This window comes from Jaculus jaculus, chromosome 6, assembly GCF_020740685.1.
Source record: "Jaculus jaculus isolate mJacJac1 chromosome 6, mJacJac1.mat.Y.cur, whole genome shotgun sequence".
Lineage (NCBI taxonomy): Eukaryota > Metazoa > Chordata > Mammalia > Rodentia > Dipodidae > Jaculus > Jaculus jaculus.
The window spans coordinates 81,672,669-81,691,538 of record NC_059107.1 but is presented as its reverse complement, the minus strand read 5'-3'; the positions used below and the strand labels follow the sequence as shown (position 1 = coordinate 81,691,538).

Below are 18,870 nucleotides of genomic sequence, written 5' to 3'. Positions count from 1 at the left end.
TCAAGAGCAGTTGGCTTCCCACCATGGCTGTGTGCCATTCTGCACTTGTGTGAGCATCATGTCAGGTTGTTTGCTGCTGAGTGGCTTAGACCATGAATTGCTTAAACAGATATTGGCCATTTTCCCCAAGTTGCTCATGTAGCACCTTCTGGCACTACATGAGCTGTTTGTAGACTGACTCTTCTAGATTCCATCCAGGTCATTCCATGTTCTGTACCAACAGCATATGGTGTCTTTGGAAGTAAGGTCTTACCACTAACCTTTGGTGGGTCATCAAGTACTCTGACAGAAATCTGTCTTCTTTTGGGAAACCTTGTAAGTCCCTCTGATCAATAGCTCATTGTGGATGTTAACTGCATGCTGGTACTGGGAGTTACAGGCCAGCACCAAGAAAAACAAGGAAGAAAAAGATAGGTAATATAAAAGAGAAAGAGAGAAGAGAGAGAGGAGGGAAGGAGAGAAAGAGAGAGAAACAAGAGATTCTGAGGAGTGAATCATTCCAACATACCTCACCAGCTGAAACCACACAGTAATTGAGGAAATGAGCAACAGTGCTGCTTTCTTGATGAACCTGGTACTGGCACAAGGGTGAAGGAGCTAGACACAGAGAACACTCAACTCCTACCAAAAGAGATATCCAGAAATACAGAGGTTCCCAAGACCTTATCACTGAAGTAGACCTAAATCTATTCAGGGAAATTCACAGAAGAGAGAGCAGAAAGATTGTTAGAGCCACATGTTGGGACGCTATGTACAGAGATGTTGCCTCTTACACATAATTTATGGCTAACCCCAGAATGCTCGACCCACATTCCCCAATGAGAAGAGTCACTGAGGAGGTGGAGGACAGGGAGGAGGCTAATGATGGTACCAACATGGCTGTATACACAGTCTGTACATAACTAAAAACATAAATGAAACTCATGTCATAAATTCTTCAAACATAAACATACCACCTGAGCATGATGAAAAACATTACAAACAAAAAAGCATAGCTGAAATAATCCTAAATAAAATGTAATTGGAAATAAGTGCATTATGAATGAGTTAAGATTAATATGAGATTCCTAATTAATCATTTGAAATTATTTTTTTCATTATACTAACCTAATAGAAAACTTATATGCTCAACAAATTTTAAATCTCTTCAGTAGAAAATGGAATTTTTCCTTAAAATAGACAAAAATTATTTATAAAAACTATAGCAATAAATGGTGAAATATAGGCATGTTTTCTTCTAAGATCAAGGAAAAGATAAGTATATCAGTTAATATTACCATTTCTACTCAATTTTGCATGAAAGATCTAACTAGTACAAAAAGGCTTTTAACCAAAGAAATTATAAGGAATGTCAAGAACAAATAAATCTGTTATTATTGGGTGATATGATTGAGTACCTTGAAAATGAAAAATAATTAACAGAAATCAAGGTTATTGGCAAGTGAGTTTTACAAGTTTATATGAGGCTATTCAATAACACAGGGGCTAGAAACTGAAATTTATATACAAAAGTATAAAAAATAAAATACCTAATAATAAGTCTAGCCAAAGATGTACAATAATCTTCTTTTTTAAAAAAAAAATTTATTTATTTGCTTGAGAGTGACAGACAGAGAGAGAAAGACAGATAGAGGGAGAGAAAGAGAATGGGCGCGCCAGGGCTTCCAGCCACTGCCAACGAACTCCAGACACGTACACCCCCTTGTGCATCTGGCTAACGTGGGACCTGGGGAACCGAGCCTTGAACCGGGGTCCTTAGGCTTCACAGGCAAGCGCTTAACCGCTAAGCCATCTCTCCAGCCCAACAATAATCTTCTATAACCTTCAAATATTATTTTGAGAAATTTTAAAATGTAAAGTGAGACTGGGGGTATTTCTTGGCAGGTACAAGCTCTTGATGCATAAGATGACCAACCTGAGTTTGGGTCCTCAGAAAACATAACAAAGTTGAATGAAACAGCTCAATAGACTATAAGCCTAGTTCTCCTATGGTAGGGGGAGGTGAAGATAAGAGAATCCCTGGAATCTTCTGGGTTAGCTAGCCTGGCACATGCAGGAGAGAGCAGAGACCCTCCTCAAACAAGGTGGACAATGAAAAACGATACCTGAAGTTGTCTTCTGATTTCCATGCTTGCACCGCAGCATATATGCATACACATAACAATGATGATAATTAATAATAATAATAATAATATAATAGTAGTAGTAGTTTAAAGTGACATATAGACCAGGTTTAATTAAATTCTTTTAAAAATACCAATCACACTAAAATTAATTTATAGATCTAATGTCACCATTAATTAAATTCCAAATTTTATACACAGTTTTGTTACACATTTTAATTTGTTTTTTAGTTTCATTTTAATTTTAGAGAGAGCAATAAGGAGAAACAAAAAGAGAGGAGAGATAGAGAATTGGCATGCCAGGGCCTCAGTCACTGTAATTGAACTCCAGACACCTGCACCACCAAATGGGAATGTGTGACATTACACTTGCCTCACCTTTGTGCATCTGGCTAATGTGGAATCTGGAGAGTTGAACATGGGTCCTTAGGCTTTGAAGGCAAGCGCCTTAACTGCTAAGCTATCTCTCCAGCCCCATTTTAATTTTAATGAGCTGTTTTCAATATTTTTATAGAAATGCAGTGCTTAATAATAGGCAAGACAAATAACAATGAAAATGGAGAACCAGTCGAGTAATCATCACATTTATATTAATATATACTAATTTAAAAACTGTGTGTATTGCCACAAGGACAAATAAATAAACCAGCATAACAGTGTAGTAATTCCAAAACAGACATTCCTAGCATAAACACTTGGTTTATGACAAAACAGAATAGTCTTTTCAATAAACTGTTACAGCACAATCTTGCCTTCATAGAAATAAGGAATCAAACTCAAGTCACACACATAAATCAATTCCAGGTAAAATCAAACAACAATATTTCTAGAAATCAATAAATACCTTATTTCATTACATACTTATTAAGTAATAGTTGGTTGCAAGTGCATTGAGGATATCTGTTGATAAAAATATTGACAGTGGTAATTTAAGATATTTGCAAAAATTATCAAAGAGGATAAAATCAATATATGTTATATTTCCTTTTAATCAATGTGGATATACTATACCTACCAAATTGCCTTCAAAATATTATGCTATGTTCACATATTAATGCAGCTCTCCTTTTTTGGTTAGAGAGGCTTCTCTTTTCAGATGGCAGTAACTACTGTGGAGACCGAAAAGTCGTCAGAGAAGAGTGACAGTTGCACACTAAGTGAAACAACTCTGTCATGTACCATATGCCATTGTCAAAGAGGTGACTGGAAGAATGTAAGAGCCTTAAGAAGTAGAGAAGTACTTTTCAATACTGTCTTCCAGATACAAAGTGGTAGTTGCATTTCTGACTTCACAATGGCTCTTGATATCTCTATGAGACCTGCATAAAATGCAGGTAAAAATAACAAAATTAAAAAAGACACCAAAATAGAAGAGAGAAGGCATTCAGTGGAAGGAGAAGAAGAAGAGGGGATAAAATAAGATAATGGGAGGGGATTATGAACAAGGTACATTGTACACATGGGAAGTAGATTGTTAATAAAAAAGGGTTTTTTAAAAGCCTACTTGTACCAGTGCTGGGTATGAAACTGGGTGCAAAATCCAGCTCTGCAAAAGAGTTTGGGGCTCTTGAGCCATCTTGGTGTATCTTCCTCGTATGGTTTCTTTCTCCTTTGAGTTAAACCTTTCAATGTCAATGACCTGGGTTTGCTTCTTCAGTTCTTTGATCATGTTGCCAGGAATCTGGAGTCATCACTGGCCATGGAGTTCTCCCACTCAGCTCACATTCCGACGAGCCAGTCAGCAGGTAGACCCCAAAAGGACAGACCATGTCCCATCCTTTCAACTACACTTTTCCTTCTTCCTTACCATTTTTAGTAAGCACAGGTCAGATAGTTATTACTATTTGGGCATGTAGCACTTGAAAATTCCTGTGACAGGAATAGGATAATGCAGGCCTGACCAGACATAAAACAAACCTATGCATTGACTAAGTCTATGTGGTAGGTGTATATGGCACCAAGAAAATGTCTTATTTTTCTCTTCCCTCTCTTCACTTTCGTATCTTCTCTATTAAGCTTTGGGGACACTAATTATCTGACCCTGTTGGATGGCCTCAACTCAAAGAGTTGAGTAAACAGATTCAGATATTTTATCCTTACTAATGACCACATATAAGCCAAGTATAGTTAAGATTATAATTGCCTCAATATTTGAGAATAGGTACATAGATTTTTTTTCCCATTTTCTAAAACCAGCTATATCATTTTGATATTGATGAAACTCATCCTCCTCCAGGCAGTTAAATGCCTACCATAGAATGCCATTGGGAGGACATCAGATATTCAGATTGGAAAGTTACTAAGATCCATTATGCATACCCAGGAAATTTCTACCTAGTATAGGGACCTAAGTTACAGAGAAAACCTGTAAAAAGAGGTGTTGATGCTCACATAAAACTGGAGAAGTCCAGTTACCCTAAGGATGATTCTAAAAGGGGATGCCTTAGAGTTCTCAAATCTGACCTTCTCATCTGTCTTGGGGAGATGCTCTTTGGGAAGGAATCATAAGGGTAGTTCTCCAGTGTAGATCATCATGGGGAACCCTCTTTCCATCCCACCACTCTCCACTACAGTTGTATCTTAACCACTGGCAAAAATTTAATTGAACAATCTTAGGAGAAGGCATATTAAATTTTACTGTCCTTGTGGATGCTGGTGAGTTCCTTCTAGGACTCAGACCTTTCTTGGACTGGTTGACACTACAGTTGTTATTTTGTGCTACATTTTAAGATCCTGATTGTCTGGATGAATTTTTGCTTTCAAAGCTTTTTTTGTTTAAGGTAACATTTTTTAAAACTTTTTGTGTTTATTCTTATTTATTTGAGAGTGACAGTCAGAGAAAGAGGCAGATAGATAGAGAGAGAATGGGCGTGCCAGGGCCTCCAGACACTGAACACGAACTCCAGATGCATGCGCCACCTTGTGCATCTGGATTATGTGCGTCCTAGGGAATCAAGCCTCGACCCAGGGTCCTTAGGCTTCACTGGCAAGTGCTTAACTGCTAAGCCATCTCTCCAGCCCTAAGGTAACATTTTGTTTGTGTTCAATTCAGTTTTGTTTTTCCTTTCTTATTTTTGAAAGCATTTTAGTTTCTACACACTCAGCTTGATTTGCTAGCACTCACTCTTTTTCTCTTGCCACTCCTCTAATATCTAAATCAAGGAAGCAGGAAATGTTGATAGAAAATGGACATTTGGTACTCCAGCTGGTTTATGTTTGACACTTGTAGTAATACAACTTGCAAGTATTTGAAAATCAATAGGAACATTTAATTAATGATAACTTGATTTTATGCCTCCCTTAATTGGGGGAACATTTAATATCTCTAAATTTATTTTTATTTATGTGTGTACACTAATCTAGAAGTCCTAAACAATAGCATTAAAAATAATAATAAATAAATAGCCTGTTTTTAATTGAAATTTCAAATCACCTAGAGAAAAATGATGAAATTGGTAATTTAAAAATTAAGTTTTAGAAACTAAATTTAAGTTAAAAGAAAATGTTAAAAATTAATGAGAAAATTTTAGTAGTTACATCAGAACTAAAGATAATTTCTGAGAAATCCAATTATCCTTACCGTTCATGTATCCTTCTTTGACCTTGACTCTTTCTTTATTTTCTACAGAACAAAATTCTATTTTGAAGAAGGCTGTTTACCCAGTTTTAGAATAAAACCTAATGGAAAAAGAGATCCCTTGTAATATTAAAAATTCCAATTCTAAAGACAACACTGTGTTGATTAACTCTTAAACAGGGAAAGACAGATGTCTAATGCCACCCAAAAAGCTTCACCTTTCAGTCTTTTGTGTCACTAAACTTTACTTACATTGCAGAGGAAAATATGTAAACTTCCTATGGTCTTGTCATAGTTGTTTTTGTTTAACAGGGAACACCAAGTCTAATGTAAATGTGTCATGTCTTCATGGTTTTTATACAATTGCCTTTATATGTCATATTTTTGTACTAAAAAAGAAATTAGTAACAATTTTGTGACTATTTCATTTTACATTTATTAAATTTTTGTGTGCTAACAATATCATTATAGGTAAATTTAAGATAAATGCATGTGTGTATAAAAATATAAACTTTTTAGGATGTTTATTGAATATAATTCCCTTTGTTGAAGGAGGGTTTTCAAGGTCCTTATCTTAGTCAAACCAGGATAAAACTCAACTTTAAAAATTTGGAATTATGGGCTGCTATGTTGGCTCAGCAGTTGAAAGTACTTGCTTATCAGCTTGCTGCCCCAAGTTTGATTTCCTAGCACCCACGTAAAAATTGAATGCAAAGTGGTTCATGTGCTTGTGGTCCCACCATGCCTATGGCAATGGAGGGAAGATCCAGGAGAATCTAAAAGCTTGCAAGCTTACTAAACTAGTATACCCACAGTAGCAAAACAATGAGAGACCTTGTCTCCAAAGAAGGTGAAAGGAAATGACATATCTCTGAAGTTGCCCTCTGTCCTCCACATACATACCATGGTGCACGTGTATGTATGTAAGTAACCAAATTTCTTGTTATTTGCTTATTTTTTTCCCCTTTGAAGTAAACCTTTCACTCTTAACTGCTTGTGTATGCTTCCTCAATTTATTAAGAACCTAGAACCCTACCTGATCATGGGGATCCCTCATGAAAATCTTACCACTAGGGGTATATGTCAAGAAACTTACAGGCAAAGAACATTTTACTGTCTCAGTGAAATGGCATCCTCTGTCTATGCAGCCTACTTGAGTTGCCATCAGTTTTCCCATCCATTCATTAGATTGGACTGGTCCTGCACCTTACTCTGCTAGCTTCACTCAACCCTAAGGTCCAGCTCAACAATGTGATTTGGTTTTGAGGCATCTTAGCAGCTTTTCAACTTGGTTATTTAATTCCCTTTAAAGTGACTCTCTATTTATCAGCTCTCTTTTTCTGTTTCGATAAGTTCTCTTTGAACTCCTCTCTGGCCACTACAGACTTTCTGGAGCCATTCTGTAACATAGGTATAATGTCTGTGATATGCAATGTGTGTCCTGAAAATTCATATTAATAAAATTGAAAAAGAAACAAATGTGGCTGCAAATGGCCACCTATCAAGGAAAATTGGGACTCGGCAACTTGTTGATAAGACTGATATAGCTTGTAGACTTATTGTTATTAAATAAGTTTTGGATTTGTGGAAAAACTCATATTTGTCACCTATGTTTCTGCTTACAAGCCATGTGTTATGAAAGGCAAGTACAATGATGAATTTCCATAGCAGAACTATTAGTAATAACACAAAGATAGGTCAACTCCATACTTCAGCAGAATAAACATACATTTTGGGGAGTTTTATTTTTATTTATTTATTTATTTTTTGGTTTATTTTTATTTATTTATTTGAAAGTGACAGACAGAGAAAGAGGCAGAGAGAGAGAGAATGGGCGTACCAGGGCTTCCAGCCACTGCAGACGAATTCCAGATGTGTGCGCCCCCTTGTGCATCTGGCTAACATGGGACCTGGGGAACTGAGCCTCGAACCGGGGTCCTTAGGCTTCACAGTCAAGCGCTTAACCGCTAAGCCATCTCTCCAGCCCAATTTTTGGGGCGTTTTATAATGAATAAAAAGGAACCATTTCTACAGTCATTAAAATTGGTACTTCTGTGGTTGGAAAGATAGCTCCTTGGATAAAATATTTGGCATGCAAGCATGATCATGTGAGTGGAGATTCCCAAAGACCATAGAAAGCCAGATTCACTATTTCTGTTTTTTGGGTTTTTTTGTTCCTCCTTTGAAGTAAACCTTTTCACTGTCAACTGCTTGTGTATGCTTCTTTGATTTTTTAACTTACCAAGAATCTAGAACTACAACTGGTCATACCAGGTGTGTATGTCAAGAGACTGATTGGCAAAGAACTAGTATCTGTAATCCGAGCAAGCCTACAAGGAGAAGGGAGGCAGAGATAGGAGAATCACCCAAAATCTCATGGGCCCACTAGCTAGGAGAAAAAAAAAAAATGTTAAGAGATGTGAGACCCTGCCTCAAGCAACATCCTCCAACCTCCATATGTATGCCATTGTATACATGCACTGTACTCAAATACATAAACAGGCACATAGCCAGAAAGAAAGAAAGAAAGAAAGAAAGAAAGAAAGAAAGAAAGAAAGAAAGAAAGAAAGGAAGGAAGGAAGGAAGGAAGGAAGGAAGGAAGGAAGGAAGGAAGGAAGGAAGGAAGGAAGGAAGGAAGGAAGGAAGGAAGGAAGGAAGGAAGGAAGGAGGGAAGGAAGAAGGAAAGAAAGAAAGAGAGAAAGAAGGAAAGAAAGAGGGAGGGAGGGAGGGAGGGAGGGAAGGAGGGAGGGAGGGAGGGGAAAGGAAAGAAAGACACTTCTCCTAAGAAAAATGTTGAATATTCAACAAAGAAATAGCTCACAACAAAGATGCATGTCTCCTGATTTTGTTTTAAGAATAGGTAAAAGAATTTCATAGTCTTAGAAATCAAGAGTGATCACCTGTGGGGAAGAGGTAGTAATTGGTGATTGTGAACTGTCCTAACTTCATAAGAATGAATACATTATTATAGCTCAGGGAATCAGGTGTCTTCAGTACACTTTTATGTTTTTCTGTTTACCTTTTATTTAAAAGATTTTCAAAAAGGGGTTAGAATAACATAGTACTGTATGAAGGTAGAAGTCTTGGTTGCCTCACCATTCAATCTGCACATAAACCCAAATTTCAAAATTAACCCAGAGAAAATGGATGTTTTCTAGTAACTAGTTAATGTCATCTCCAAGACAATATATGCAGGCCAAAACTAAATAAACCCAGTAATCATTTAAAATTATTTTCAATTAAAGTACATTGTACTTGATGGATGAAAGTATAATATAAAATGTAGATGTATAAAGTAAATTTTAAAATGGATTTTTTCCTGATATGAAATTCTATCATATTAAACAACTTCATTCTCAGAAAAATATTATAAATATTATTTGTAATATCTTAGCAGGAATCTTACTCGCTATAAATACCAAATCTGTATTTACAATAACCACTATTCAATACCATCTGATTAGAAGCATTAGGACAGAATTTCTGTTTATGATTTGTGATTGATATTAGTTAGCAAAATTAGGACAGAAATGAACAAAATCTTACAATTATTATAAGAATTAATATTTAAATGGTATACTTTAAAGTCCTAATTCATATTTGGGAAAACTTACTATGTAAATTACTATAGTGGAAGACAGTTTTATACAAAGTATATATGAATAAAACATTTTACAAATTAAAATGATTTAGTCCTTGTGCTTACATTAAATGCACTTGTAAGTATCAGCACAGACTCTAGTCACTTAGAACTGTGCATCCCAGAAGACTGAAGCATGCTATTCTTGTGGGAAGGGCTGATGGAGAACCATATCATGGTTGGAAACATGAGCTTTGGAGTCAGCCTGCCTATGTATTCTAGCATTGCTAAGTACTTTTTCTTTAATATCTCCTATTTATTTAACAAGACAGGGATGATAAATTTATAAAACCCACAAAAATCTACACTGATATTAATTGATGGTTTTTGTTAGTAAGAGAAGTTGTTAGTAAGTGAAATTATAGAGAAAATGTGTGCACACTTCAGTAAGAAAAATATTATATCTCAGCATTTTTATTTTCCAAGAAAGGTAAGGTCACTGTTCTAGGTAAATATCCATCCCTTTTCATAAGTTTCTTTTTCATTATTTGTCTTAACTCTATCCCTACAAAAGAAAAAAACAAAAACAAAAACAAAAAAACACTTGAGTCACAAGAGTCTCCAACATTGTGTAAAACCTTGGACATTTAGTTATACAGCAAATGAAACTAAAAGGTAAAGTTGAACACATCCTGCTCAATTGAGAATATTCACAAAAATATTCCAGTAACTGAAATAAAAATAATAAGGGAAAGAATATTATACTTCCCATAAAAATAAAATATCCTCTGAAACAAATTATTAGTCTATGGTGTTATGTGTAGTCTAAATTATCAAGCAAGAAAATAAATAAAAATCTTAACAAATGTTTAGAACCTAAACTTAGAGTTTCTTTTCAAATTAATAAAAATAACTGTGAAATGCACATACTTACTAATGTAATGGATTTGTACTGAATTTCTCAGAGCTTTCAATGTATTGTTAAAACCAAGACTGATGGCCCAAGCCTAGACAAAATGTCTGGAGACCTTCTCAGAGTTAGTATAATACACACAATACTCTAGTCTGAGGAAGTTCAGTCACTTCTTGTCAGGCTTTGTCGCTAACATCTGAATTAGTGACTCTAGGCAAATTAAATGTACATAAACATGATTTCAGTATAAGTCAAAACTCTTACAAGGACACAGTAATGCTATGTGAATAATATTAAAGATGATGTCACCTATAAGAGACAGTGATTGAAAACCTTTAACCAAACAGTAGAATGAAGAATCAATTCTGCAAATAGTTAGAACCAATGTACCTAGGTGTATATATCTAGATTATGCATGTAACTTCTCATTTCTCCTTCCTTATGAAATGCAGCATTTTTTTTTTAAATTACCTACTGATTTAGCTAGAGAGATGGCTCAACCCTTAAAGTCTGATGCTTGCAAAGTATAAAGCCCTGGGCTTGATTTCCCCAGTACATAAATAATGCCAGATGCACAAAATGGCCCATGCTTTTGGAGTTTGCAACAGCAGGAGACTGGCAGCCCATTCTCTCTCTCACACTTTCTCACTGTACAATAACTAAATAATTTTTAAAACAGGTAAATTTACCTATTGATTTAGCATTTTGTATTATTAGATGACTCAGGCATGGTTTTTCATTATAAAATTCTTCATTAAAGGTCATTTTATCTATACTATATAAACTAACAAAAGTATGATATTGATTTTGAAATATTATGAAAACTGATATGTATTACAGTTTTTGTTGGTTTATTTTCAAGTAAAGTTATCAAAGATTTTATTTGATTAAATCATAAAAACTTGTTTAATCTTTTCCTTTTATTTATCTCTTTAGAAAATACAAGTGAATACTGAATATGTGTGAGGGTCTTCACTGGAAACAAGGAAGGACTGGGAGTGGTAATAGTCTCTATTCTCAAAGGTTTATCATATGCATAATAAATAGCTATATAGTATAGTAAGTGCTATGGCAAGAATATCTATAAGTTGTTTTAGAAGCATAAAGTAAGGACTAAAAATTAAGATTAGAATTCTAGGAATAAAATTCTAGAAATTGTAGCCCCTGACTAGACACAGAAAGAAGTTAGAGAGGGTACTTAAAAAGTAGACACAAAGGCTGCAGAGATGGCTTAGTGGTTAAGGTGCTTGTATGAAAAGCCTAAGGACCCAGGTTTGACTCCCCAGTACCCATGCAAGCCCAATATGCAAAGTTGTGAATGCTTATGAAGTTTGTTTGCAGTAGCTGGAGGCCCTGGTATGGCCATTCTTTCTCCCTCTCTCTCTGTCTGTCTCTGTATCTGCCTCATTGTCTCCTTCTCCCTCTCATTCATATATATATATATATATATATATATATATATATATATATATATATATATATATACACACACACACACACACACACACACACATATATATATGGCACATGAACAAGTAATTTACTGCAGAGAACATAACAATTGGCAGATACTGGGAGACAAGAGAAAGCCTGCATCATGGAAAATGCAAATAGTTCAGTGTGACTGGCATAGTTGAAGAATAAAAATGGAAGAGAGTCAACTAATGGGAAAGCAAACCTAGAGAACTTAATAGGGTCTATTGATAAATTACATCAGGTCAATAAAGAGGACTTTGAACATCTTACCATAGGATTAAAAAGGGGAGAGGCACCATCAAAAGATTTTCCGGTAAAGGGACTCATTGTGAAACAGTTTTAGAAAAACAGCTGTGACTGTGATGTGGAGAATGAACTTGAGGGGAAGGAGAAGAATAAAGAGGGAATGAGATAGGGCCCCTGTGCTCTGAATATGTCTGTTTTCTATACAGAAAAACAAAATCTTAAAATGATTAAATATTGTGTCCCAGTTCACACCACTGGTAATTAGCTGATGTAGGTTTAATGCAAAGCTCTATGTCTTAAGACCTATTGTCTTGAGGACCAGAAAATCTGTCTCTCAAAGAAGAAACCGAGTGACCAATACTCAGTAGAGAATAGTAACAAAGCAGCATGAAGTGATGACATATTTAGGCCTACATCATCAAAATCAAGTACAGGGCGAAGTAATTATCCAGTGAGTTAAGAACCATCTGGATAATCCTAGAAGAAGCAGATTTAGTGCCTGAGTCATTCAGATAATTGTGCAAACAATGTGCTTTGCTCTGGCTGAGTAACCTGGTCATTAATATTTTCTACAGGACATTTTGCCCTGTGACACTTTTGTAATGGACAATAGAAGATGGCAAAGAATTAAGATGGTATTTTTATCAAGGCACAGCCACACAAAGAGTAATAGGATTTTAATAGAATGGTAGAGTATTGTCCCTAGGAGAAACTTCACATTAGGATATACACAAGATAGGCACAAGTTAAAGCTTTCTCCAGAAAATGAAGGAAGTTCAGCAATGTGGCCTTTATATGTAAGCTCTTGTTTTCAGTTCTTTGTTAGGAGACAGAAAGGACTCTGAACTTTGATGCAAATAGACTTATAAACAACAATAAGGTTATAAAGTTTTTGTTGGAAAACATTTTTAAAAGGCAGAGCAAGGAGCTGGAGAGATGGCTTAGCAGTTAAGGTACTTGCCTGTAAACCCTAAGGACCCAGGTTCAACTCCATGAGCCCCAGATGCACATGGTGGCACATGCATCTGTAATTCATCTGTAATTCATTTGCAGTGGCTAGAGGCCCTGGCATGGCCATTCTCTCTCCTTCTCACTGTGCCTCTCTTTCTCTCAAATAAACCAATAAATGAGTATTTAAAAAAAGGCAGACCTGGATATAATGGCTCCAATCTCAGCAAACAAATGCTGAGACAAGAGGTTCATCATGATTTCAAGACCAATCTAGGCTACATACTAAGTTCAAAACCATCCTGGGATTGAGAGTGAGACTCCATTTTAAACTGTACCTTTCAAAAAGCAGAAAATAAGGTAAGAAAAATTTTTGCTGTATATCATAAACTTTCTATTTTATGAGAAAATATAACACTTGAAGTCAGTTCATCCAGAACTGAATGGAAAGAAATACATATACAAGTTCTTCTACTTTCAAAATAGTTATGCTTTAAACTGTGATACCAAGTGCTAATGAGTGTATTGTATTGTTAAATAAGTATACCCACTGGTAGATACAAATGTGAGCATACACTCTTGGGAAAGCAAGAGGGAAGCCTGTATTAGAATAATTTCTCCAGTAACTTTAAAAAAGTTAAGAAAGGAAACAGCTCAGAAGTAAAAAAAAAACATTAATGTGTAGTTATGTTTAATTCCATAACCACAAAAACTTCGAAATGCTGTAAAGGCATTATGCATATACTAGAATACTTGGATGTCATAAATGCATGAATAATATGAATAGCAAATTAAATAAATAGTTAAGAATATGAAACAAAGAAAAGCAAAATGAAAGTACAAAAATCAATATTCATTATAAGCTCACAGGCATAAACTAAAAAGGGCCAAGTATATTGACAATAATAAGACTGGAAGATTGAGAATGGAAATATAATTTTCTTTATTTCTAAGTTTTCTTTCATGAATTCTGTATATCCTTCTAATGAAAGAAATATTGGTTTTCATTTTAATATATATAATTTAATATATATATATGCATCTGAATGTAATTTTTCCTTCTAATGAAAGAAATATTAGTTTTCATTTGAATATATATAATTTAATATATATATATATGCATCTGAATGTAATTTTTCCTTATAATGAAAGAAATATTGGTTTTCATTTTAATATATGTATATATATATATACACACACACATATATATATATATGCATCTGAATGTAATTTTACACAGCAAGCCAGTTATTCAATCAAAGTGAATAATGTCCTCCCTTCTTCTGCTCCATTACCAAGGCCACAAAATTAAGTCCTATATTAAAAGTTGAATTAGAGTGTCTTGCTACGTAAGTTTCAAAATAAAGTAGAAGCAATAATGAAACCATAAATTTCTCATACCTGTACATGTATATTGCATTTTAGAATGAAGGAGAGACACATACATATGGCCAACTGCACAAATCCAGTAATAATAACCAGTGAAACTGTCATTGTGGATATTAGAGGATACAAATTACTATTGGTAATAAGAATGAATAAATTACTGAATAGATGGTGGATAGTTGTAGACAGATGAAAATAAATCTTAAAAGTATTAGCTGCAAGCCATAATATCTAGAAAGCAGTTATACCCATTACTAAAAGACAGCTTAGGGTGTGTGTTGATGGTGAAAAGCAAAAAGCAGTTTTCACTGTGGGCATCATAATGACTGTAAACAACACTCCTCATGGCTATTACTTAGGAATAATTACTGTGGGCCAAGCTCTGCCTCAACTGTTTTGCATGCATTGTCTCAACATACAATAAATAAGAAAGCCTTGAAAGCATTACTGCATTTCCCAATTGCTGGCATCCCTTCATTTCCATAATGAAGGCTTTCTTCCAAAGCCTATGCTATTGACCATTATCATAGTATTTGTTACTAAGAGGAGCATACTAGAATTGTAATATGGGAAGACAATTTTATTTCTCATAAAGGAAATTGTCTTCAGTTTAGGGGATTTACTTTGGGCTAGTAGCAGGAAGAAGTGATAGGAGGGAAAGCATGAATGAGTTATAAAAGAAGACAAAGTTGATGTCAGTGTCAAGAAGTAAAATTTCAAGGTCAAGAGCAATATGGAAAATGGCTCACAAGAAGGGAAAAACAATAAACAATATGTTGCAGTTACCTTCTTGCTGGAATGAAACATCCAACCAAAAGCAGCTGATCTGAGGAAAAGTTTTTTTCAGCACACAGTATGGAGGGGAAACTGTAATGACAGGGAAAGTATGGTAGTGCAGAGACTGGGCTTCACCTTTTTTTTTTTTTTTTTTTTTTTTCACAGCAGGAAGAAGATCACAGAAAGAGTGAGCTGAGCTCTGGCAAGGGAGAATCTGGACCACAACACCCCAAAGCTTGTCTCCAGCAACATTTCTCCTCCAGAAAGGCCCCATCTTCCAAACTGCCACCAGCTGGAGACCAAGCATTCAAAACACTTTAGGCTATGGGGGACATTTCATTTAAGCCATCACAGTATGCCAATGAATAGAAGCATTGTGCCTGCAAAGGAACAGCTGACTGGTGACCTAGAGCTGAGAGTATCTATGATGTTATACAGTCAATTGACATGCAGAAATGGTGTTGCCTGACTGCAGACATGAAGGGGTTAGTCAGGTCACTGACAAGGTGGGTAGCTTATTAAGGCCAGCCAACAAAACATGTGGCTGGAGTATAAAAATGGAAGAAACAAAACTAAGCATGCATGGTGCAAAATGCAGCCAATCCAATGTGACAGGCATGCTGAGAACTTAGAAATGCAAAGGTTTATGGATTTTTTGATAAGGCAATTGAATAGCAAGTTTTATAGAGGGATAGACATTGTTTATCTTTCAATTAACTCTCCAGTTGGTTGCAAAGGGTACAAGAGAAAACATGTGGAATAAACAGAAGCTAGTCATCCCATTGGAAGATTGACTCATTCTGGGGAAGGATACAGAATACCTCATGTAATCCATTGGTCATCATGAAGATGGTAATGGAGCCAGAAGATATTTCCACAAGTAGTCTTCAATATTGGCTTTCTATAGACAATTATTTATTGCCAAATAATTTCACTACTTATGCAACTCATGTCATCTTAATAAGTCATTGTGGCTACTTCAAACTCTGTTCAGATAAATAGAGGGCATAAAAATACAGGTTACATTACCTTCCAACAAAGTATTTTCTAATAAGAAAATAAGTTAGATACACAAAAAAGGCTAAGCCACAAAATAAGACTGATGTGATGAGGTATCCAATAGAAAATGATCTTCTAAGGAAGTGTAGTCATTCTGCATTGAATCTGTGAATTTAAAAATTGCATATAATTGATAAATACTAATGAATTGTGATAATAGTAGTTGTACTTATTATAAAGCCATTCCAAAAGTGGAAGCATGCATAGATTTTTCAGAAAAGCTTCACAACAATTTTAAAATTCAGTTCTATTATTCTCTTTTTAAAGACCAGGAGACTAAAATTCTAAGAGGATAAATCACTCCCTCAAAATCAGATAATCAGGCAGTTGTAGAGCCAAATTTCAACGTCAGCATTGGCTGGCATAATAGAATGATAGAAATTCAGCCATGAATTCTGTAGGGAAGTGAGACCAAAAATGAATAGCCAGTGCAGGTATCAATATTGTCTAAACTTATTATCAGAACCCAAACCCACAGGAAACGGAAGTGTTGTGTTTGAAAAGCAACCACTGCAATGCAAGTAGGCAGCAGGCTTTTGGAAAAGTAGAATTGAAAATTTGGGAGACGTTAAACACATCACGTGTGCCTCTGAATCCCAATTTTTCTCATCTGTAACAATGAAATGTTACCATCAGGAATAAAACGGGCAAAATGCACAAACATCTACAAAAGCAAGTCCGCATGATACAAATAAATTTGAGATGAAAGAGCAGCACTAATGTTTATAAAAGCCCACAAAAAATTTATACAATGAATGATGTCAACATTACTCCTAAATGTTCTAACAATTTCATACTTTTGCACCTTTCAAGTGGGGAGGAGACCTCCAAGTGCTGCTAGCTACGTCACCACCTAGATACATTTACCCCCAAATAACCAAGATGCTAAGAGCCAAGACTGAATGAGATTGATAAAATATTGCAGATGTGGTGTGTATTTATTTGATGTATGTTACACTTCAGGCTACACTCGTTCACATATACTGGGAAGCTGAAAAATGCCCCGAAACGGATGGTGATAGAGAATGATGTATTCAAAATAATTTTTGAAAATATTTATCTTTTTGTGCCTTTCCGAAACATTATTTCAGGCAGTGTTTTTCACTCTGAGCGTCTTTTCTCTGGCTTTTTCCCCGGTGAAGGATTTGATTCTCTTTCGCCCCTCCCACTCACTGCTTGCAGATTGCTTCCAAGGGCCCAGGCAGCCTGCTCAGCAGCAGGGATACCGGGCTGGAGGCGCAGGAGCTATATATAGCTCCACCTTGTAGATGTGTGTGCGTGTGTGTGTGTGTGTGTGTGTGTGTGTGTGCGCGCGCACACACACACACACACACACACACACATTCCCATGTTGGATTTGGTGTGGAAAAGAGAGAGAGAAATGGTTGCCACTCTCACTTCTTCCCTCTTCCCCATCATCCCTTTTTTTTTTTTTTTCAGGAATTTTCCAAGCTGTGTTATTGCAGTCTCCCAGAGAGATGCAGTGTTTGATGCCCCTGCAGTTCTCCCTACTGCTACCCGCAATCTGATTCCGACCGGGAACTGGCCCTGGGCCAACACCAAAGGTCTAGAAGGTGTCCACTGAGGATGCCTTGGAGCCCACCAGGTTTGGCACTTGGCTTAACTAGATCAGGTGGTGACTTCCAGCAAGAGACAGCAGGCAAAAGGAAGAGACAGCCTGGTCTGCCTCTCCTTGCACCTCGTGAGAAGGGCTGTGGCTGCTCAGGAGTGACGTGATTGATCTGACATCGACCTGTGAGCTGCAAGGGCTCTCCCCACCCCTCGCGCCCTTCGCTGTGGTCTGGGGTAGTCGTCCCCTCCCTGCCAGGGTACCAGCTTCGGCGGGGACGCTCAGGTGGGAAGAGTGGAGAGGTGCGGTGCCCGCGTGGGGAGGAAGAGGAAGACCAGGCGCCCTGCGCTCCGCAGCCGACACGTCCGCGCCCCGGGCTCCGCCTGGTCCACTGGCCATCCCGGGGCGAGTCGCCTCGGCCGCTGCCGCAGCCTCAGCATGGGCGAGGAAAGTTGCCCGCGACCCGGTGCTCAGTCCCCGCATGGCCGCCCTTCCCTTCGCTCCCAGGCGTCGCCGGCCCCAGCACCACGCCCGCTCCTGCCGGCATCCCCGAGCCCTCCACGAAGCCCGGCCTCCGCGTCGCCGGGAAGGAGCCGCAGCGACCCGGGAACCCGGGGATATCCAGGGCGGGGCAGGGGCAGGGCCGGGGTCTGCAGCGTGGAAGCTCGCCTGCTCCGTGCCGCGAGAGGACGGGTCCTGCTCCTACCTGTTCCGGCTCCAGCTCGCCTCCGCGCGCCGCCGACTGCGCCCTACAGGTTTCCCGCTCCCGCTGCGAACACCTGGGAGCGCATCTCCCAGCGGCTCCCGGCTCGCCCTGGCCGAGCCCACCCAAGCTACTTGACAGCAGAGGCCCGGCCTCGGAGAGCGGCCATTGGCGCCGCGGGGAACGTGGGGCGGGGACCGGAGAGAAATCGGCACCTCTGATTGGACAAACGGGTGTCACTCTCACCTCCGACCAGGGCTCTGAGAACTCAGGTTGCTGAAAAACCCAACTGCAAAGGGTCTTTGCAATCCCTGATGCCAAACCCTGTAGCTTCTGGATCAGGCGCCCCTAAGGGGAGGATAACTTGGTGTGAGGACTTGTCTTCTGAGAAAGCTAGAGGGAAGGAGCGGCAGGGACAGCCAGGCCCCAGGCACTTTCCTGAAGGGACCATCTGCTCCAGGATATTAATTGGCAAAATTATCAGGTGCTGAGGCAGTGGAGAATCATGAACT

The 18,870-nt window shown here is 37.6% G+C and overlaps 1 protein-coding gene across 1 annotated transcript in view; it reads right to left on the bottom strand.

Annotated features, from left to right (window-relative positions):
* Cntn1 (contactin 1) overlaps positions 1–18,489 on the bottom strand; it is a 381,249-nt gene extending 362,760 nt beyond the window's left edge. Inside the window, exon 1 of the mRNA XM_045152150.1 lies at positions 18,362–18,489. The gene's annotated coding sequence lies outside the window, so the exon portion shown is untranslated. The remainder of the gene's footprint in view (positions 1–18,361) is intronic.
* Positions 18,490–18,870: the final 381 nt, after the last annotated feature.